This window comes from Narcine bancroftii, chromosome 2, assembly GCF_036971445.1.
Source record: "Narcine bancroftii isolate sNarBan1 chromosome 2, sNarBan1.hap1, whole genome shotgun sequence".
Classification (NCBI taxonomy): Eukaryota; Metazoa; Chordata; class Chondrichthyes; order Torpediniformes; family Narcinidae; genus Narcine; species Narcine bancroftii.
In genome coordinates, this window is record NC_091470.1 from 331,567,905 (window position 1) to 331,591,295 (window position 23,391).

Below are 23,391 nucleotides of genomic sequence, written 5' to 3' on the forward strand. Positions count from 1 at the left end.
AACTTTACATATCATTGCATCTTGTATATCTGTGCACTTTTATTGAAAGGCACAAGGATGCCACAGTTCTATCTTTCATCAGAAGGAAAACAGTCTTTCATGGATGACCTCCCATCAAATTTCATCTTCCACAGCTTGTCTCACTGGTTCTGCATTTTTTCCAAGGGTAACCTTACCTTCAATAAAAATATTCTTCTAACATATTTGCTACTTACACAGACTATTCTGATCCTTCATGCAAAACCTCAGTGTCCTCTATAATATCTGCCACCTTCAACAGAATCCCACCACCAGTCACATCATCCCCTCACCACAGGGAATCTGATCTCCACAACTCCCTTGCCCACTCATCTCTTCTCACAACAGAATAAAGATTGAGAATCTGACTGGGTGGTGCCAGAACAACAATCTTGCACTCAACCTCACTAAGACCAAGGAGATATTGTTGATCTTATGAAGGAGAGGACAAGGGACCATGCACCCGTCCTCATTGATGGAATGAGCCCCCATCACCAATGTCACAGTCATCTGTAACCTTTGGATAGAAGGTAAAGTAGCCCGAAGACCAGCACCTCTAGGTTTATGGGCAGTTTCTTTCCAACAGCTATCAGGCTCTTGAACATACCCTTTTACACTTGTCAGAGATTGCTCCAATACTACAAAGGGATTATTGCCAGGTCATTTTTTTTGCACTAAGATAACTATGAATATTTATTGTCTATTTTTGTATTAATGCTCTTTTTAATTGTATACTATTGCAGTTACAGATAGCAATTTTAAGTGTTGTGCTAACCACTAGGCTATCCATGCCAGCAAGTCATAACCTTGATTCTAATTGTGTTGCCACAACCGTTAGTTCAGCAGCAAGTAAGAACTTCAAAGTACATACACCTTATACAATGTATGTGACAATAAACACTATAATTATTCCTTTGATAGCAGAAGGTGCTACCCCTGCAGCTACATCTCCCCGCTCAATAACAGTCCTTAAAGTGAGGCAACACTTCACCTGCAAATCTGTAGGGATCATTTACTGCATCCAATGTGCCCTCCTCCAAATCGAAGAGACTGGACACAGACTTGGGGGGTGGGGAACACTTTGCTGAGCACCTTCACTCCATCCACCACAATATCCAGGATATCCCAGCGGCCAGCCACTTTAATTCCAGTTCCTATTCCCACACTGACCTGTCTGTCATGGCCTACAGTCCTGCTAGGTTGGAGCCATGTACAAATTGGAGAAACAGCATCTTGTATTTCATCTGGGTAGTCTCCAAACAGCCAGCATCAGCTTCTCTCATTTTTGGTAACGTTCCCCCCCCTTTTTTTTTAAACCCCTCAACCATCCCCCCCATGCCTTGCTTTTCTTTGCCTCTGGACATTTTTTCCTTCTCTTTCCTTACCCTCCCTTCTCCACTTGCCCATCACCTTTCTTCCTTCTGGTCCCCACCCCTTACCCGCTTTTCCTACCAAGAGCCTGCCTCTTCCTCTTAGCTTCTTACTCTGTTTATCCATTTTTCTCCATCTTCTACCTACATTCACCCATCAACTGGCAACTTATGTTTCCTTCACCACCCTTTTGTTCATCACTTGCTATTCATGATGAATGGTTTCAACTCAAAATATTGACCATCTAATGTATTCCACGGATGGTGCCTGAGACCCTGAGTTCTTCCAGCATGATCTTCCATTTTTCTAGCTTCTGTCTCTCATTTCACTCCACTATGCATTTCTGGCCATTCATTCACTCACCAACTTTATCCTCCCCAACTTTCATTATTCTTTTTGAAACCACAATGTATTTTGCTCTGTTGTGCATAAGATATACAAGCTTGAAAATGCAATTCTCTTTTTGGTTGTTATCAGACTAAAATGGATCTCTCATTGGTAAAAGATAATGGTCTTGCACTTTTCAAGTGCATTTCTTTCTGCACCTTGCACTTACATCTTGCACTTAATTTTTACTATTGCAATACCTGCGGTTCTTAACTATAGATCGTCTTGCCTGGTATGCAAAACATTGTATCTCAGTACAAGTGACATCAAATCAATCTTTTTTAAAAATCACAACCTCCACATACTCATGTTCAAGCCTATTATCTTTGGGCCTTCATTTCCATTTTGTCATTAACATTTAACCATCATTTGCAGTAGAGCCACCTTGCTCCATCTAAAACTTCTCTAAATATCGTCCCTCACATTTAAAAGCTTTACTGAATGCAATTTTTTGATCTGTAGGAGAGTCAGCTCACTCTCCTATTGAAGGTTAATCGTAATTCCCTCTGTTAATTCACAATATGATTCATAAATTACCATCGTGATAATACATATTGTGGCACGGCATGAATGTCATCCCCATATACTGCTGTACGTTTAAGCAGCATTGCCCAATATATTACACATGTATCATATATTTGAGAAAGTGATGGTCATTGGGTATGTAATTTCAATTCTCATCTTCACATAGAGATGAACTTATTTTGTCTTACTCCTTACCAGTTAAAGTATAAAACATAATACAGCTGTAAAGTTTGACAGTTATAGAATCAATGTATTGAGTGTTCTCTTTCCTTGACTACTGAATTGAAGCACATTTTTACGTGCATCAGTACTTAAACGAGTGCATGTTATCAGATATTGATGCTGCAGCCATGTGAGTATTCTGAAACTCCAAATGACAACACTGATTTAAACACAGGATTCAGACACAAGTACAAGAATAAAAGACAAATGCCAGTTGTTCAGCTCATTGGTTAATTATATTTATTCGTGTTGTTAGTACACTATGGATCAGCAAAAGCACATCTTACAAACAGTACTGAAAAAGTATTTACAAATCTAAAATAACCTCACACACAAAAGACTTGAATGCTATATCATGTTAAAGAGGTTCATGCCAAGATTTTCACTTTACAAAGTGTTAAAAAAGATTAAGTAGCAACAGATACATTTTTAAAAAATGCTTTCTTAAAAATTTTGTGGATTTTTTAAAATACCTTCTCTTTGGCTAAAAACCCATGGAATGAATAATGAACAAACTGCCAACAATGCTGGGGTTAGTTTTTAACAACCTGCACTTCTGGGGAGTTTAAAAGGGTCTTTTCTTGCACTTGACAATCAGCTTCTCACAATATTGGTTGTGAGGTATCAAGACTAAGTGGCATATTTAGGTAGTTAGTGAATAATTCTCCATTTATTCAGCAAAAAAAAAAAAATTATTTTCCTATCTTCACTTTTGTTTCAACATCAGAATTAAGATTAGCAAGAAACCAATTTGGATACAAAACAAAATTCATGGCCAACCCAAACCTCATACATAATTTTATGATATCCCAATTGACACACAATGTTAGCATTGGGCTAAGTCAGGTTCCATTATAAACCACCATACCATACAATCTGTCATGCTGCATTTGCAACCTTCCGATAGTTGGTGGCAAGGCAAAGAATTGAATTTCAAGAGATTGTGTAAGAAACAAATGAATATTAGAATGCAGCTAGTGGCTGTGGAATAAAATATTCAAATCCAAAGCATTTGGGAAGACTTCAGAACCCGCAACTTCCAAAAAATTTCTTAAATATTCACTGCTTTATAAATTAATATCACACTATTTTACAGTAGAATGCCTCAACCAATTTAAACCCTCTTCGTATTGGGCAAGAGTAGAATTCCAATAATCTTCCATTCAATTGTTTGAAAATCCTGATAGTCCTGGCTCACTCATCAGCCCAGAGTGTGAGAAGAGTGTAAGTGGGGCACGAGGCCAGAAAAAGAGGTCTGGAGTGCAGATGTGACCAGGGTCCAAACTGTGGCCTGGATATACATTTAAAGTTGAGGATAGGATCTGGGTCAGAAATGTAGGTAGGCTTATGGCTGCAGCCAGGTCTTGTATACTTCCCCATTTCCTTTAAACTAACCAGGCTCATTGAACAAATTATTAAACTGCTGAGTAACATGTATGAAGTTAAAGTGTGTTTGGATATTTGTAGGAGTACACAATCGTCTGGAAAATCTGCTCATCCAATCAATGGTGCCAGATTTTGGTTTTCTTGAAATTCATAATCGTATAGTAAGTTCATACACCTATCACTGAGAAATGTGTCATGCGATTTGAACAAAAGCCCACAATATAGTTATAGATCTGATCACAATTCTCCAAAATTGTTGAGAAAACATTAAAGGATTAATATAGTACCAACTGTTGTTCATGCATTGACAGACAACAATTACATGCTCCCTATCACATCTTCCAAACTATAGTACAAGAAAAGAATTATTTCAAAGCTACTAAGATACTCACTTTCCAAGGAAAAATTAACAAAGTACATCAAAAGTTATCTTTCCCATTAATTTATATTATTGTGCATCAATGCACAAGGACAAATTGCAGAATTATAACTGGGCTGATATTAGAGAAATTGAGTTTTGAAACCAAGAATAGACTGTAGAAATAAACAGTTGCTTTTATCAATTTATTTTCATCAACAGAAAGAATTCCCAAGACTGGAAACAACTCTAAGTACATGAGATTCCAAATTAAAAATAAAGAAAAGTATTGTATACAAAGCAAAATATGTTCTTGACACAAGCTACTTCCTGGAAAGATTGGGGCTACTATCCTCAAATTAGTGTTAGTCACTATACAGACTTCAAAAAACAATTTATGTAATGTTAGGTTAAACATAGAAAAGGAAAGTGAAAAACAGGTAAGGGGTTAAAAAGAAACTTAAGTTTGCTAAATTCAGAATGGAGCGCAGATGGCAAGAATCTATAGATTCTCAATATATTTGTTTAGTAAATTAGTTTTATTTTGTTAAATATCTTCCGAAAAGTTAACAAATGCCAGGTTATACTTTTGTGGGCACCAGTCGCTTGCTGGTATTTCACACATATGAGGAAATAAAATTCACATTTTTCAAGACCCATTCCACATACATGAACACTACACTAATGCATTGCTTAGCAAGGCACCATGAGGGAAATTAAAAATCGATTCCATTTTCCCTCCCCAAACCTGGAACAAGACAAATTTCAAGTAATGCATGAGCTGAGACCAATTATATACCATTAAATAACAAGGAAAAGAATAACAAAGCTTTAATATCGCGAAAGGCAATTGTAAAAAAATAGTGTTTTTTTTTTAAAAAGGAAAAGAACTTTAACCAAATCATTAATGATTTATTAATAATCATTAAATTATTAATAATTTTTGTTAATAAAAATCATTCTGCTGTCCCTTCCATGTTTTTTAGTAATTGTCCATGAAAAAGATTTTTGGTCTCTAAATGAATAGTTAAACTGCTGTGGCATCTGAACAAAATATGGATCACTGGTTATGAGAAAAGGTACAATTTAGGAATATATGCTAGTTTGGAATCCCATGTAATAATATATGGTGTTTGGTAACCGTGAAATCTAGCAATTGGTGGCTTTTCAAATTATTATGCCAACAAAATATTTTCCCCATTTCAACTACTCTGGAGAATTAAAATGTACTGGAAGCTTTGTTACTGTTGTTTCCATAACTCAACAGTTCAATCATTGCAGTCAGTATTTCTCTGCAGTCAAAAAGATCAAATGTTTGTATTCTGTGCAAATTTGAATTGCTTTCACCCAAACACCAGTTATTCTTCCTCTTTTTAGATACAAAAATTATAGCTCTAAAAATGAAAACTGATTAGGGAGTACAAATCCAATTAATTATGTAGTTAATACTTAAAAAGTATTAAAAGTATACTTAAAAAGTATTAACTATATAAACTGATTAAAATTATATTATAAATTATACTGAATTTCACCCAGTTCTTGACCCATAATTCAATGCACAACAGATTCCAAAACATTACAAAAACAAAGCAGAAGTGGCCAAGTGAAAAGATGTTCTTTGGACCTTTAATGCTCACCAAAAGTGGAACTGGAAATAATTGGCAAAAACCTTTTCAAGATGACACTTTCAGAGCTGTAGAGACGTGTGGTGCAAACATTTAATCACTGGAGCTGCTCACAAGTGCAGAGAAGTGGGCTGAGTGATAAAAAGCTCCATATTATGCTGCCAGACACAGATAATCAGATAAGGGAGAGAAAATGGGGAATGGAGAAAAGGAAGCAAAACAAAAAGCACAAGAAGTTAGTGTATAGAAGTTGACAACAGATTATTTTAAATAGACAAACTTTGCAGAAACATTAGATCACAAAGTAGTCAAAACATATAACATATACTCCAATCTTTTCCCATCCTTCTAAAGTTTTTATAATCAATAACAGCCGACAGCTGTCATTTAGTATTCCACCAAATTGTGTGTTTTTCATATCTGAGCCTTGACATGGTCAGAAGGCCCTCTCAGCATGAAGATCATAGTGGAGTTTAATCTAACATTCACACACGCTTTTCCAGCTAATCATAATAGTCAACAAGGAAGCCACCCAATGTTTCCATTTTCTGACCGTTGGGACAACAGTCACATAAAGCTTCTGCACCATTATTACTGAGAATAAAGCCTTGTAGTTTGTGTTTCTGTATGATGACATTTTCAATGCAATCTAATTAGCTAATTAAATAATGAACTTAAGTAATTAGATTGCAAAGATTCAGCTTAAATTTCATCAATGTATTAAATTGCTTACCTGATGCTGAGAAAAGGTTCCTGAATTTTAGGCATGTAACTCAACTCCACAACCTTTATTAAAAGTCACCAAGGAGTAAAACACTGGTTATGATTCATAATTTGCTGCTGTTTTAAAAGGTAACATGTATACATATTTTCACTAATTATTTCTTAAAACCATTGAACTTTGCCTCATGTAGATTTCATTCAATCATGGGCAGAAGAATGTTCACATACTAAACCTAGTTTACATTTTGCTCCTATCAACTAGAGTCAAACTCCCCCAAAGACACCAGTTGTTTTTCACCATTTCATTCTCTAGATTGCACAGAGCCTAACTGCAACAAACCTTCCATCAACTTCAAATCAGTTAATCTGCTAATAGCATGATAGAAGAAATAACCAGTCAGTAGCAAAATTACTGTAGCAGTTGTTTCCAAAACTGACCCAAGCTTTGTTAATTTCATACAAAAAAAACAAGGAATTAAATTCAAGAAAACACAACTTCGCTTTCCATTTTAAAAACTTTCCTTAATTTCTACTTGCACTCTGAAATTAAAGGCTTAAATATTCAACATAAATGTTTAATGGATGGCATGGTTCATGTAGCAGTTGTTACAACACCAGAGCCCCAGCTTAGAATCCGATACTGCCAGAAGTTTGCGTATTCTCCCCATGACATGCGTGGGTTTTCCCTGGGTCCTGTTTTCCTCCCACCCTCCAAAAACATACAGGGTTGTAGGTTAACAAGGTGTGATTGGGTGGCACAAGATTCAATGGCTGGAATTGGCTTCTACCATGTTGTAAATAAATATTATTATATTTAAGCAAAAATAATAAGTTTGCACTTTATGACTGTATTCTTACCTTGATAAATTAATGATCAATTTTAAGATAAATTTCAAGTTTGTAGACCCGAACACGTTTACCTATCTCGGCTGCACCATTTCATCAGATGCAAGGATCGACAATGAGATAGACAACAGACTCGCCAAGGCAAATAGCGCCTTTGGAAGACTACACAAAAGAGTCTGGAAAAACAACCAACTGAAAAACCTCACAAAGATAAGCGTATACAGAGCCGTTGTCATACCCACACTCCTGTTCGGCTCCGAATCATGGGTCCTCTACCGGCACCACCTACGGCTCCTAGAGCGCTTCCACCAGCGTTGTCTCCGCTCCATCCTCAACATCCATTGGAGCGCTTACACCCCTAACGTCGAAGTACTCGAGATGGCAGAGGTCGACAGCATCGAGTCCACGCTGCTGAAGATCCAGCTGCGCTGGATGGGTCACATCTCCAGAATGGAGGACCATCGCCTTCCCAAGATCGTATTATATGGCGAGCTCTCCACTGGCCACCGTGACAGAGGTGCACCAAAGAAAAGGTACAAGGACTGCCTAAAGAAATCTCTTGGTGCCTGCCACATTGACCACCGCCAGTGGGCTGATAACGCCTCAAACCGTGCATCTTGGCGCCTCACAGTTTGGCGGGCAGCAACCTCCTTTGAAGAAGACCGCAGAGCCCACCTCACTGACAAAAGGCAAAGGAGGAAAAACCCAACACCCAACCCCAACCAACCAATTTTCCCTTGCAACCGCTGCAATCGTGTCTGCCTGTCCCGCATCGGACTTGTCAGCCACAAACGAGCCTGCAGCTGACGTGGACTTTTTACCCCCTCCATAAATCTTCGTCCGCGAAGCCAAGCCAAAGAGACCCGAACACAAAAGTAAACAACTAATACCAAAATACTACATTATTTTTAAAGGCTAATCGAATCGGACATAAAAAAAATAACCTTAATACAGATATTCTCCAACTTACGATGGTCCAATTTACGACTTTTTGAAGTTACGATGGTTCAAGTCTGTACTGTACTTTGAATTTTGGCTAGGTTCTGATGCTCAGCGTTTCCTGACAGTTCTGCCCCGCTCTCTCCTGACAGCTCTATATCGGTCCCAACACTGATCCTACTGCCTTTTTCGAATTATGATGGGAGAGCCAGAACTCATCTTCATTACGTCGAGAAATACTTGTATAGCACATGGAATTACGATGTTGTGGCCATTACAGATGCTTGGCTAATGCAAGGAGAGATCTAGGTGAATCAAGTTCAGGGGTCTAGATGTTTCAAAAGAGATGGAGAAAAAGAGGGAGCTGGATGACATTACCTAATTGGCAGCAAAAAGGGAGGAATCGCCTACCTAGTCATTATGAGTGGAAATCAAAAACAGAAAAGGAACAATCACCTTATTGGAAGTATTCTGTAGGCTCCAAATTGTCTCTGGGACACTAATGACTAGATAGGTAGGCATATTCTGGCAAGGGACAAAAATAACAGGGCTGTTGACGTGCGTAACTTCAACTTTCCTCACATTCACTGGCACCTCAGTGCAAAAGGGCTAGATGGGGCAGATTTTGTTAGGTGCATGCAGAAAAGATTCCTGAAATAGAATATGAACAGACTGACTGTTACTGTACTGGGCATAGTTCAGTTACAGATCTCAAGATGGGTGAGCATTTTGGAGATGGTGACTATGACTCCCTGATCTTGAGCATAGCCATGGACAAGGACAGGAGCAGATGAAAAAGGAAAATGTTTAATTGGAGAAGTGCTAATTACAATGGGATTAGGCAGGGTATTTGGGAGGGTTAATTGGGAAATAAATGGAGAATGTTTAGGCATCATTTGCATGGGGAATGTGTTGTTGCTGATCCACAGATCTGAGACCGCCAATGAGGAAGTTAATATTCTAGCTGCAGACAAACAGCTGTAGATCTCTGGTTAGGTTTATCTCAATAAGACAAGGAAAAGATGGTAGGATAAAGAAGCCATGGTGGACAGAAGAGGTGGGATAGCTAATGAAAAGAAGGAAACATACACAAGGTTTCAGAAACAAAAATCAGGAAGGGCTCATGAGAATTATATGGTAGCCAGAAACGAACTTCAAGGATAGGAGAGATAGAAGGGAGCATGAGAAAGCCTTAGCAAGAAGGATCAAGGCGTTCTAGATGTCTTTGCAGAATAAAAGGATGTCTAAGAGTAGTACTGATCAGTGATAAAGAACTGATTGGAGTGAATTCCTAGGGACAGGATTTATGAGCATTTAGAGAAACATAGTTCTCTCAGGGATAGTCACCATGGATTTGTGAGGGGAAGATCATGAATCATATTGTTTTCAAGGAGGTGGCAAAAGAATTGATGAAGGCAAGATGGTGGATGTTAGGCATACGAGATTTAGTAAGACATTTGACAAGGTGCTCTATGGTTGGCTCATTCAGAAAGTATGGGATCTACAGAACCTTGGCTGCATGGATTTTTGAAGTGGCTTGCTTACACAAGGAAGAGGGTGGTAGTAGATGGCGGTATTCTGCCTGGAAGCTATTGACGTGACGTTCCACAGAGATCTGTTCTGGGAACCCTGCTCTTTGAATTTTATAAATGATTTGGTCAAATAATTGAAGCGGGGGGGGGGGGAGGGGGGGCGGGTGGGGAGACTCAGTAAGTTTGCAGATGAAGCTAATGTTGGAGATGTTGTGTATAGTGTGAAAAGTTGTCAGATTATAACAGGATATTGAAAGGATGCAAAGTTGTGTGGTGAAGTGGCAGATAAGAGTCAAATAAAAAAAAGTATGAAGTGATGCAAGATATCGAGCCTTGCTTCTTCTGTTGCTTTTTCTTTTTTATTTTCTTTCTTTTTATTTCTATTCTCTGCTGTCTATTTCCCTTTTCTTTCGAATCTGGGGAGAGGGCATTGGGAGAAGAGGGACTCTCCTTTCCTTTTTTTAAAAAAAATCAGACATGAATGTTTTTCTATGATTTTATATTCAATGTATTATTGCAATTATATTTATTGAGTCTTATATTCTGCATTTTCTTAAATCAAAAAGTATGAAGTGATGCACTTTGGAAGGTTGAACTTGAAGCCAGAATGCATGGCTAATGGCAGGATTCTTAACAATATGGAGAAACACAGCGATCTTTGGGTCCAGATCTATAGATCCCTCAAGGTTGCTATGCAACTTCATAGAGTGGTTAAGAAGGCATATGGTATGATGGTCTTCATTAGTCAAGGTATGGAGTTCAAGAGCCAGAGGTAATGTTGCAGCTCTATAAAATTCTTCAACCATTCTTGGAGTACTGCGATCAATTCTAGTTCCTTCTTTACAAAAAGGATGTGGATACTTTAGAGAGGGTGCAGAGGAGATTTACAAGAATGTTATCTGAATTTGAGAACATGCCTTTTGAAGTAAGGTTGATTGACCCATGCCTCTTCTCTTTGAAGCAATGGTGGATGAGAGATGACAAAACAGAGGTACACAACACTGAGGAGCTTAGTTAGGGTTGAAAGCAGGTAAATACCAGAAGACAACTGTTTAAAATAAGTGGAGAAGAGTTTTTTTTTTAAAAAAACACAAGAATGGTGGGTGCCTGGAATGCACTGCCAGGGATGGTAGTAAAGGCTGGTACAAAAGGGATATTTAAAAGACTCTTAGATAGGCACATGGATGTATGAAAAATAGAGTATTATGCGTGTGAGATAGGAAAGGCTTAGATTGTTGTGGAGTAGGTTTATATAGGTTAACACAACATCATGGGCTGAAGGGCCTGTATTGTACTGTAATGTTCTTTTCTCAAACAGGAAATACAATCAGAAATAGAAATCAAGATCCCTTCTTTGATCATCTCCAGTCATTGGCTTGTAGCTGGGGTTTTCAACCTGCCTCTCTACTCTGTAGCCCAATTATTTGACAGGAGATAAATCAGTCTCCTAGATTCAACTACTCTCTATCATGGCTCAGTAGATAACTTTTATGCATAACTGAATTATAACTGAATTATGACCTGCAAGGCAACTCCATACCCTAAAAACTACTTTCAAAAGAATTTTTTTCTAAAATAGTCTTTCATTTACCTGTGTACATTATAAATTCACAGAAATTCTAACCTATGTCTGTCAGGTGGACATATTGGATAATATGATCAAAGACCACCAATATAGTCTTCTACTGACCAGCTTCCTCCATTCTGACACCTTATTTACAACTGACCCTACAAAAAAAATAAATAATACATGGAGCTACAGCCAGGTTATATTTCACCATAGAGCAAATTTCATCAAATGCAGTGGGGTGGTAAAGGAAGGATTCAAATTTGGAATTTGAAATTTGCCATCAAAAGAATTAGAATCATGGAGTTTTACAACAAAGAAACATGCCCTTTAGCCCAACTCTTCCAGACTGACCAAGTTGTCTCCCTGAACTAATCTCATTTGCCTGTCCGTATCTCTCTCTAATGTTTCTTATCCATGTATCTATCTGCATATCTTTTGAATGTTGCAGTTGTACCCATCTCTACCACTTCCTCTAATTATTCCACATACTTATAGAAAGTACATGGAGGCTTTGGAGAGGATGCAGAGGATATTACCTGCATTGGGAAACAAGTATTAGGAGGTAAGGTTAGCATTCTTCTCTTTGGACTGTAGAAAGATGAGAGGAGACTTGATAGAGGTCTACAAGATTATGAGAGGCATTGATAGGGTAGACAGCCAGCACCTGTTCCCCAGGGAAGGATCAGCAAACACAAGAGGACACATGTACAAAGTTAAGGGAGGGAAGTTTAGGGGTGACATCAGGGTAAGTCCACAACAAGAGAGTTGTGGAATGCCTTGCCAGGGATAGTGGTGGAGGCTGAAACATTTGGGGCATTTTAGAGACTCTTGGACAGACACGTGGATGAAAGAAAAATAGAGGGTTATGGGATAGAGAGTTTTTAGTACCTTCTGTATCAAGAAATATATGATTTGGCACAACACTGAGGGCTGAAAGGCCTGCACTGTGCTATGTTATCACTGTGTGAAAAAGAAAATCTGTCGAATCCCTATTAAATCATTTTCCTCAGGTTAAATATATACCCTCTAGCCTTTTTCGCAGGATCTAAACAAAAATGACTATTTATGTTATCTGTGCCTGTCATTTTATATACCTTTATGAGGACACCCCTCAGACCTCCTAAACTCCAGAGGGAAAAGTTCTAGTTTATCCAGTCTCTCCTCAAGTCCTGGCAATACAAATCTTTTCTGCCCCCTTTTCAGCTGACAGGGTTTGGGTGACAGGCTACAATATTATTGAAAGGCAGATCAGACACGATAGGTCCAGATAGCCTACTCCGGCTCCTATTTCTGATGTGGTAATGTTTATGTTTTACGCCTGGTACAGAAACCAAGAACAACAAAAAAAAGTATTTAACATTGGTTAGAACTCGTGCCAATTGTCATCTCCTCACTTGATTAACTTTATTAAGTAACTAGAAAAGTTCCAAAGGAGGGTCACAGATGAATTTAAGTTTAAAAACAATAAAGGAAATTAAATTTTGAACTAATGACCCAGAGGTCGAGACAGATCCAGAGAATTAAAAACTCAGTAGATTAAATAATCTGGAATTAAAAGATAGCAACAGAGATTATGAAACTATTGGACTGCACTAAAAATAGATTTAAGGAAGAAAATATCGTACTTCTACAATTCAGCCAGAATGTAGCATCTCCAATTCTAGAATAAAATACCAAATATCATATACCTAGGACTGAAATGGATAATACTCCTACAAATCAACCAAAGCACTTTTTTTTTTTTTTTAAAAAAAAAGATACAATTCCCCAATAAGATAAAATTTGCAGTGAAGCAAGTTGGTTTAAAGAAAATTGGCAAAAACCTAATGAGTTTTAAAGAAGCATGGGAATGGAGGTCAGATAGATCTAAAGTAAGACCAATAAACAGAACCTGGTGAGCCAGATGCTGAACCATCAACATTTTCAAATAATAGGATAATGAACTGTCAGAGTTTTACTGAATTATTGGAGTTTTACTGTATTTTAATAAATTTTGTTTTAAATGATTTTTTATTTTTCATTCGTTGAACCATATCAACCAAAATATATACAAACGTTTCTCATTAAATATACAGTGGCATTTTCTCCCTTTTTCCCCCCCCTACCTTCCCTCCCCCCCTTCCCACCCCCCTCCAAAACCAATAAATATTCAACATATACAATACAATAAAACCATTAAACAATGTCATCACACAATGAAAAATAAACAAAAATGTGTCATCTACTTTTACACACTGGATCAAGTAGTTTTGTCTTCTTATCGTTTTAGGGGGTGGACATCCAAGGCAAGCCCTCTCTGATATGTTCCATGTAAGGTTCCCAAATTTGTTCAAATAATGTGACTTTTTTAAATTATATGCTATTTTTTCCAATGGAATACATTTATTCATTTCCATGTACCATTGTTGTATTCTCAGGCTCTCTTCCATTTTCCAAGTTGAGATTATACATTTTTTTGCTACTGCTCAGGCTATCATAATAAATCTTTTTTGTGCTTTATCCAATTTGAGGCCTAATTTCTTATTACTTAGAAGAAAGATCTCTGGATTTTTTAGTATGTTATTTTGTGATTTTATTTAATATCTGATTTAGATCTTCCCAAAACATTTTCACATGCCCAAATTGCATCTACTGTTGTTCCCATTTCCTTCTTACAGCGAAAACATCTATCTGATAACGTTGGATCCCTTTTTAAAAAATTTGGGGGCGTGATAATATAATCTGTGTAACCATTTATACCGTATCATGCATAACCTTATGTTTATTATATTCTTCATAGTTCCAGAACACAAAAATGAAACATGGGAAAAGTTATCTTTATGTTTAAATCCTTTTCCCACTTTTGTTTGGGTTTATAGCTTATTTCATCTTTTTCCTCATCTTGAAGTTTATGTACATGTTCGTTATAAATCTTTTAATTATCATTGTGTCTGTAATCACATGTTCAAAGCTGCTTCCTTCTGGTAATCTCAGTCTGTTTCCCAATTTATCCTTTAAATAAACTTTCAATTGATGATATGCAAACATTGTACCATGAGTTATTCCATATTTGTACTTCAACTGTTCAAATGTTAATAAATTATTTCCCAAAAAACAATTTTCTATTCTTTTGATTCCTTTTCTCTCCCATTCTCCAAAGGAAAGGTTGTCTATTGTAAAAGGGATTAGTGGATTTTGTGTCAATAATAATTTTGGTATTTGGTAATTTGTTTTTTTCCTTTCTAAGTGAAACTTCTTCCATATATTGAGAAAATGATGCAGTACTGGTGAGCTTTTATATTGTATCAGCTTTTCATCCCACTTATAAAGTATATGTTCCAGTACCTTTTCCCCTATTTTATCTAGTTCTATCTTAGTCCAGTCTGGTTTTTCCCTTGTCTGGTAAAAATCTGATAAATACCTTAATTGTGCTGCTCTATAATAATTTTTAAAGTTTGGTAACTGCAAACCACCTTGGTTGTACCTCTCTGTTAATTTATCTAATGCTATCCTCGGTTTCCCCCCTTTCCACAAGAATTTCCTTATTATTCTCTTTCATTCATTAAAGAATTTCTTTGTTAAGGGAATTGGTAATGATTGAAATAAGTATTGTATCCTTGGGAAGACATTCATTTTAATGCAATTTACCCTCCCTATCAATGTTAGCGGTAATTCTTTCCAATGTTCTAAGTCTTCCTGCAATTTATTTGTGGCAGATGATTTAATTTGTACAGGTGGCTTAAGTTATTATCTAACCTAATATCTAGGTATCAGATTGCTTGTGTTTGCCATTTAAATGGTGATTCTTTTTTAAATTCTGTATAGTCCGCATTACTCATTGGCATCACTTCACTTTTATTTGAATTGATCTTGTACCCCGATATTTCTCCATACTCCTTCAATTTCTTATGTAATTCTTTTAATTCTGGTTCTGTTAAGTATACTATGATGTCATCTGCAAATAAACTGATTTTATACTTTATTTTTAATCCCTTTTATTTTATTTTCTGTTCTTATCAGTTCTGCTAATGGTTCTATTGCTAAACCGAATAGTGAGGGGGATAATGGACATCCCTGCCTAGTTGTCCTACTTAATTTAAATTGGTTCGATACTTATCCATTTACTGTTACCTTCGCCAATGGTCCATTATATAATGCTTTAATCCAATTAATATATTTTTCTGGTAGATTGAACCTCTAATACTTTGAATAAATAATTCCATTCTACTCTGTCAAAGGCTTTTTCTGTGTCTAAAGCAACAACCACCGTTGGCTTCTTATTTCCTTGAACTGCATGAATTAGATTAATAAATTTACAACCGTTATCCGCTGTTCGTTTTTTCTTAATAAATCCAGTTTGATCTTGTTTTACTATTTTTGGTACTCAATCGGCCAATCTGTTTACTAATAATTTCGCGATTATCTTATAATCTGAATTAAGTAGAGATATTGGTCTATATGATGTTGGTGTTAGTGGATCCTTCCCAGTCTTTCATATTACTGTAATTATTGCTGTCTTACATGAATCTGGCAAGTTTTGTGTTTCTTTTATCTGGTTCATTACTTCCAGGAGAGGAAATTACGTAAATATTTTATAGAATTCTATTGGGAATCCATCTGCTCCAGGCGTTTTATTATTCAGCAGCTTTTTTAATACATCCTGTACTTCCTCTATTTCAAATTATTTTATCAGTTTGTTTTGTTCCTCTTCTTGCAATTTCAGCAGTTCAATTTTAGCTAAAAACTCTTCTACTTTATCATCTTTCCCCTCATTCTCAGTTTGGTATAATTGTTCATAAAATTCCTTAAAGTTCTCATTAATCTCTATTGGATTATATGTAATTTGTTTGTCCTTTTTCCTTGATGCCAATACAGTTCTTTTAGTTTGTTCTGTTTTAAGTTGCCAGGCTAATATTTTATGTGTTTTTTTTCTTCTAGTTCGTAATACTTTTGCTTTATTTTCATTATGTTCTTCTCTACCTTATACGCTTGTAATGTTTCGTATTTTATTTTTTTGTCCACCAATTCTCTCATTTTTGTTATATCATCCCTTTTTACTAATACCTTTCCTGTACTTACTATCTCCCTTTCCAACTGCTCTATTTCTCGATTGTAGTCCTTTTTCATCTTAGTTACGTAATTTATTATCTGCCCTCTATTGAAGGCTTTCAATGCAGAATACAAATTTGTCTTTCACTGATTCCATATTTATTTCAAAATATGTTTTAATTTGGCATTCAATAAACTCTCCAAATTCCTGCCATCTATATGTTCTTGGTGGGATGTCCTCCAGTTCTATTGCTAATAACAGGGGTGAATGATCAGATAGTAATCTAGTTTTATATTCAGTTTTCCTAACTCTCCCTTGAATATGAGCTGACAACAAAAACATATCAATCCTTGAGTATGTTTTATGCCTACTTGAATAATATGAGGTGCTGCCTCCTTCATATATCCCCAAGTTTCATTTCCTGCATTGATTTTACCATAAATTTGGCCACTTTATTCTTTTTGCTAGTCTTTTGTCCAGTTTTATCCCACATTGAATCCAAATTAAAGTTAAAATCCCCTCCTATCAATATATTTCCTTGTGTATCTACAATCTTCAAAAAATATCTTGCATGATCCTCTTCATTAGGTGCATATATATTGAGAAAATTCCAAAATTCTTCATTACATACCACCCTGCTAGATCTATTATTTCCTCCTCTATTTTGATTGGTACATTTTTATTAATTAATATAGCTACACCTCTAGCTTTTGAATTATATGATGTTGCCACTACGTGCCCTACCCAGTCTCTCTTTAATTTATGTTCCACTTCAGTTTTTTTCCTGCACAAATGCTATATCTATTTTTTTCTTTTTTCAGTAAATTTTATAGCCTCTTCCTTTTAATTTGATTATGTATTCCATTTATGTTTATAGTCATATAGTTCAACATGGCCATCTCATATCCTGTTTACACCTCATTTCTGCTTCCTCACCACCACCCTCCCCCTTTTCATCTCAGTTTTCCCTTTTTAAACTCAATGTATGACATCACATTTAAAACATTAAATACTCTAACAACTCCTGCATCCAATATTCCCTTAACCCCAAATATTCCCCCCACCCCCCGAAATGCCTCTTATCCCTTGCTGGGCAACCACAACTCCCCTTTCCATTTAGATTGCGAACCTGCTCGCAAGCATCAACTGATTTCGCAGTGACGGTTATTCTCTCCACCCCACAACAAACACATTTTAAAAAATTGTTTTTATTTTTATATATACACATAAAACAAAATTCTCCCTTTTTTTCCCACCCTTATTTCCTTTCTTCCCTTCTTTCCCTTCATTAGTTCTTTACTTATACATTGTTTTTACATCTTTATATATGTTTTATCACCGTTCTTCATTCTTGTTACATTTCTTCATCTCTCCTTCTGTCCTGCAAGCGTTCTGCAAATTCTGTGCTTCCTCCGGATCCAAGAACAGTCTGTTTTTCTCCCCAGGGATAAATATTTTAAGCACAGCTGGATGTCTTAACATAAATTTATAACCTTTTTTCCATAGGATCGATTTTTCTGTATGAAACTCCTTCCTCTTTTTTAAGAGTTTAAAACTTATGTCTGAGTAATATTTTTTGATCCTTGTATTCCAATGGTTTATTGTCTTCTTTAGTTTTATTCCTTGCCCACTCCAGTATATTTTCTCTTGACATTAATCTCAAAAATTTTACTAAAACGGATCTTGGTTTTTGATTTGTCTGTGATTTCGGAGCTAGAGTTCTGTGTGCCCTTTCTATTTCCATTCCTTCCTGCATTTCTGTCATTCCCAGGACTTTGGGATCCATTCTTTTATAAATTCCTTCATACCTGTGCCACCTTCATCTTCCTTTAGGCCCACTATTTTTATGTTGTTTCGCCTACTATAATTTTCCAACATATCAATTTTCTGAGCTAACAACTCTTGTGACTAATTTTTTTTATCACTTTCTTCCAATTTTCTTCTTGTCATTTACTTCCATTTCTAGAGCCATTTCTCATTCTTCCACATTTTCTACTCTTTTCCCTATTTCTGTCATGACTAACTCTAATCTTTGCACTTTATCTTCTGTTCTTTTCATTTTTCTTTTAATTGCACTAAATTCTAATGACAACCATTCTTTTAATGCTCTCATTTGTTCTTGAAAAAAAGCTTCATCTATATTCTGTCCATCTGTTTTACCTTCTATTTCTCTGTGAAGACCTTGGTCTTCTTCCTCTTCTTCTGTCTGTACCTGTGTTTGTGTCTTCTTCTCTTCTTTGTATCTGTATCTCTTCTGACTTTCCTGATGAGTTGCTTGTCTCACTTTGTCGGGCCTCTTCTTGCTTGGCCTTTTGTTGTTGGTCCTCTTCTTCTGAGCTGCTCATCTGAGCCTCCTGCTGCTGCTCCTCTTTCCTTTCACTCCCTCTCCTGCCACTTTCCTCTTCTAGCTGAGAGGCCTGGTGTTGGGCATCCCTCAGCTGGTTGCGCTGTGGTTGCTCGCTCCTCGGCTGAGCCCCCGCACCTGTTGGTGTTCTCCTTCTCCTTAGTTTGCGCACTTTTGTTTGGCTCAGAGAGCCATTTCTGCAGTCCAGTGGTCGGGGGGGGGGGTCGCGACTCCGCAGGGCCGTCACCAACCTCGGAGATCGGGCGCTCTTCTCCACCATGGGTCCCTGTTTCTTCATGCAGGTAAGGCCTTCTTCCTTTTTCAGCGTCTTTTTTTTCTCCCATTGTTTTAACTTTTTCCTTCTTGGGTGCCATTTTCTTTCTTTTCTCTACAACTTTATCTTTTATTTCTTATATTTTGTATTTATTGAACTTTGTCTTTTCTTCACTTTTTTCTTCTTTTCTGGAGAGGGCTGGTATTATCCTACCAGTCACTACTCCATCACGTGACTCCTCCTATTTTAATCAATTCTTGACTGCCCTTTAAAATGGCCCAACTTCTTGTATCTAATCACTACAAAATATTAGAGAAATAAAACAGGTAGACTATCCAGAAACACCTTCTCAATTCTCTAGGAACTTGTACTTAAATTAGGAGAACTGTCTCACAGATTCAAACACCAGCCTGAAAATTACTAAAAACAGTCATTTTCAAAGAAAGTTCAAGTCTTCTACATTATAATGCTTTGCTATTTGCAGATCTTAGCAGCAAAACAACAAAATCACAAAACAAAAGGTGACAACTTTGTCTCATGACATTAAGTCAAATATGAGTAAAGAAACTTCATGTTGAGTGCCATTTAATGCAAGCTGATGAATCTGCATTCCAAGAGTTGAACATGTTTTGAAAAGAGTTACAAGGGCATCAAATCTACTTGTAATAGGCAGTGGCCTTTTACCACTGACCAGGAGCTGAAAAGTACAGCTGCCTGCTAGGTGCATTACAACTATCTCGGCTGCATCATTTCATCGGATGCAAGGATCGACAACGAGATAGACAACAGACTCGCCAAGGCAAATAGCGCCTTTGGAAGACTACACAAAAGAGTCTGGAAAAACAACCAACTGAAAAACCTCACAAAGATAAGCGTATACAGAGCCGTTGTCATACCCACACTCCTGTTCGGCTCCGAATCATGGGTCCTCTACCGACATCATCTATGGCTCCTAGAACGCTTCCACCAGCGTCGTCTCCGCTCCATCCTCAACATTCATTGGAGCGACTTCATCCCTAACATCGAAGTACTCGAGATGGCAGAGACCGACAGCATCGAATCCACGCTGCTGAAGATCCAACTGCGCTGGGCAGGTCACGTCTCCAGAATGGAGGACCATTGCCTTCCCAAGATCGTGTTATATGGCGAGCTCTCCACTGGCCACCGTAACAGAGGTGCACCAAAGAAGAGGTACAAGGACTGCCTAAAGAAATCTCTTGGTGCCTGCCACATTGACCACCGCCAGTGGGCTGATATCGCCTCAAACCGTGCATCTTGGCGCCTCGCAGTTCGGCGGGCAGCAACCTCCTTTGAAGACCGCAGAGCTCACCTCACTGACAAAAGACAAAGGAGGAAAAACCCAACACCCAACCCCAACCAACCAATTTTCCCTTGCAACCGTGTCTGCCTGTCCCGCATCGGACTTGTCAGCCACAAACGAGCCTGCAGCTGACGTGGACATTACCCCTCCATAAATCTTCGTCCGAGAAGCCAAGCCAAAGAAAATGGAACCAATTCAGAAAAGATCACAGCTCAAAACTAGGAATCCACAAGATATTGAAGGTCACCAGCAGTAAAATCTATTTCACCAACGTTTCCCTTTTTATTCTCATCTGTCATAAACCCAAAGAATTAAACCTATTTCACTGAGAAATATTGAAGAAAATTCCAGGACAAGGATCTGACATTTCCAGAAATGAGATACCAACATAGTGGAGTTAAAGAGTATATGCCAGCTAAATAGTGGTTCAAGAATCCCAAAACAAAACTGCAAACCTGCTAGTCTTGAATTGTAGTGGACAATAAATGAGATGACAGGGCATGATATCCCCTAGTGAATATTCGCACTTTAGTTTCCTCCCATCGTCCTCAAAATCATCATTCCAGTGAAATTAAATTAAGTAACAGGTAACTACATTGGATACACGCAAAGTTCTGGACTTAAAATATCCAGCTATAGTACTGAAAACATCTTCTCTTGCACTAGCAGATCCTTTAACCAAACAGTTCTAGTACACCTTTAATGCCCATGTGGAAAAGTGTGAGGTAGACCTCGTCCACAAAATAAAAACAGCAAATCCAATTGGTACCTCATCCAGAATTCCAGATGCGTAGCAAGTGTGACATAACGGCAGGAGTATACACTCCAATGGTTGAAATCCTACCTTCAACTAAGGAAGACAACTGCGATTGTTAAGGACTATTTTCTTAACCCTAGCAAACTATTTAACTACTCCAAACGCCCTCCTGACCTACATGTTATATGTTCCATAAATTTGCCATCTGAAGCTCTGGTGTCCAAGTACTTATTTGTTTCAGGTTTTTCATCCATGAACTGTGCAATCCCTGTTAAATAACACCTTTTATTAAAAAAATACTCATTTTTGTTTATATATCATACATCATCCATATCAAAATCTCCTCCAGTCCCATAGTTGCACTTCTTCAAATCTTAATCACAGTCAGTTTTCATTGCTCCAGCATTGGCAGGGTTGCCTTCAGCTACTCTTTAACTCAGAGCATGGATGGGGAAATTACAGTGTTGTAGCCATTACAGAAAGTTGGCTGTCACATGGATTGGCTCCTTCAGGTTCTGGGATTCAGATGTTTCAAAAGGGAGGGAGAAGAAAGAGGTTGGACAGTAGCATTGATAATCAGGGATAGTATCACAGCTGCAGAAAGGGATGGGATTGTGAAAGAATCGTCTCCCGAGACAGTCTAGGTGGAAGAGAGTGATCATTATGTTGCAAGCATTTGAGAAGCCTCCAATACCGATTGGGCCCTGAGGGGCAGAGAGTGGGCAGAGTTTAGAAAGGTGCAAAACAAACAAAAATAAACAACAGAATTGTTGTTATGGAGGCTTCAACTTTCCCTATATTGACTGGCACCTCCTCGAGTGCAAAAGGTTTAGATGGTGGAGAATTTGAGGTGTGTCTAAAATGGATTCCTGACACAGCACGTGCTCAAGCCAACTAGAGGATGCACCATACTGGGTAACAAACCTGGTGAGGGGACAGAACTCTTGGTGGGTGAGCATTTCAAAGACAGTAACCACAATTCCCTGACCTTAAGCCTAGCTATGGACAAAGATAGGAGCAGAAACAATGGAAAAGTATTTAATTGGGGAAGGGCTAATTATAATGCAATTAGGCAAAACACTCCCCACTGTCGAGAATATCTACATGGAACCATTGCCGTCGGAGAGCAGCAGCAGTCATCAAAGATCCACACGACCCAGCACATGATCTCTTCTTGCTGCTGTCATCAGGAAAAAGGTATAGGTGCCAAAATACTCGCACCACCAGTAACACCATCAGGAACAGCTGCTACCTGTCCATCATCATACTCCTCGACAACAATCAGGAACCCTTTTTATGGAGTGATGCGACATTGCAGCTGGCTGAATAAGGGGAAAAAAGGCAGACTTACCTTTTATGAAAAAGGCCTAAGGCTACTGCAGCATTGCTTTTATGGAGACCGGCATCAGGTGCTGTCCTCCAGAGCTGAAGGCGACAGGGTGAGTGGTGCAGTAGGTCGAATATACACACTGAGCAATGGCCATCTTTGATAACCGTAATTCCCCCACGTAGCTGGAGCAGCTCTGAGAAACGCAGAGCAGTTCCAGCTGCATAGGGCATTATGGGTAACAAAGACAGACATTGATCCCGCATTAAAACAAAAAGAGGGTCACCCCACCAGGCTCCACCACGTCCTTGTCTGTCTCCTTCCAGCCCAGCTCAGTGAAGGAGCAAGGGATGGAGGGGGAATGGGAAGAGAATATTTCCGGATGGCAGGAGGGAGCCCTAACCCCAGCATCAATCACTGTGGGAGTTCTAGTGCTGGCTCCTGGATTGCGGGATGATAACATCATCAGACCCGCCCTAAGCAACTTACTCCACCTCTGGGAGTGACCCCCTGGAAGGATTGGAGTCCACATCGAGCACCCACCACCAGTGTTTTTATAAAGGTAGGTGCAGTGATCTGAAGGTGGAGAATATCTGCCTTTACATTCACTTTTTTTAAAACCACTATAAAAAAAGGCCTAGGAACTCTTTTAAGGCTTCTACTTGTGCATTTTTTTTTCTCTGATTTGCAGATTGTATACATTTGTTATCTGTTTACAGTTCTTTATTTGTTTACATATATTCGCTGTGTAAAGTTTTTTTGGGATTACCAATTCGTGGTAATTCTGCCTCGCCCACAGAAAAAGAATCTCAGAGTTGTAAGTGACAATATATCTGA

General features: G+C 37.9%; 1 protein-coding gene across 12 annotated transcripts in view; it reads right to left on the reverse strand.

Annotated features, from left to right (window-relative positions):
- Positions 1-23,391, reverse strand: part of LOC138755671 (microtubule-associated protein 4-like) — a 275,424-nt gene that overhangs the window by 194,858 nt on the left and 57,175 nt on the right. The window lies entirely within an intron of this gene.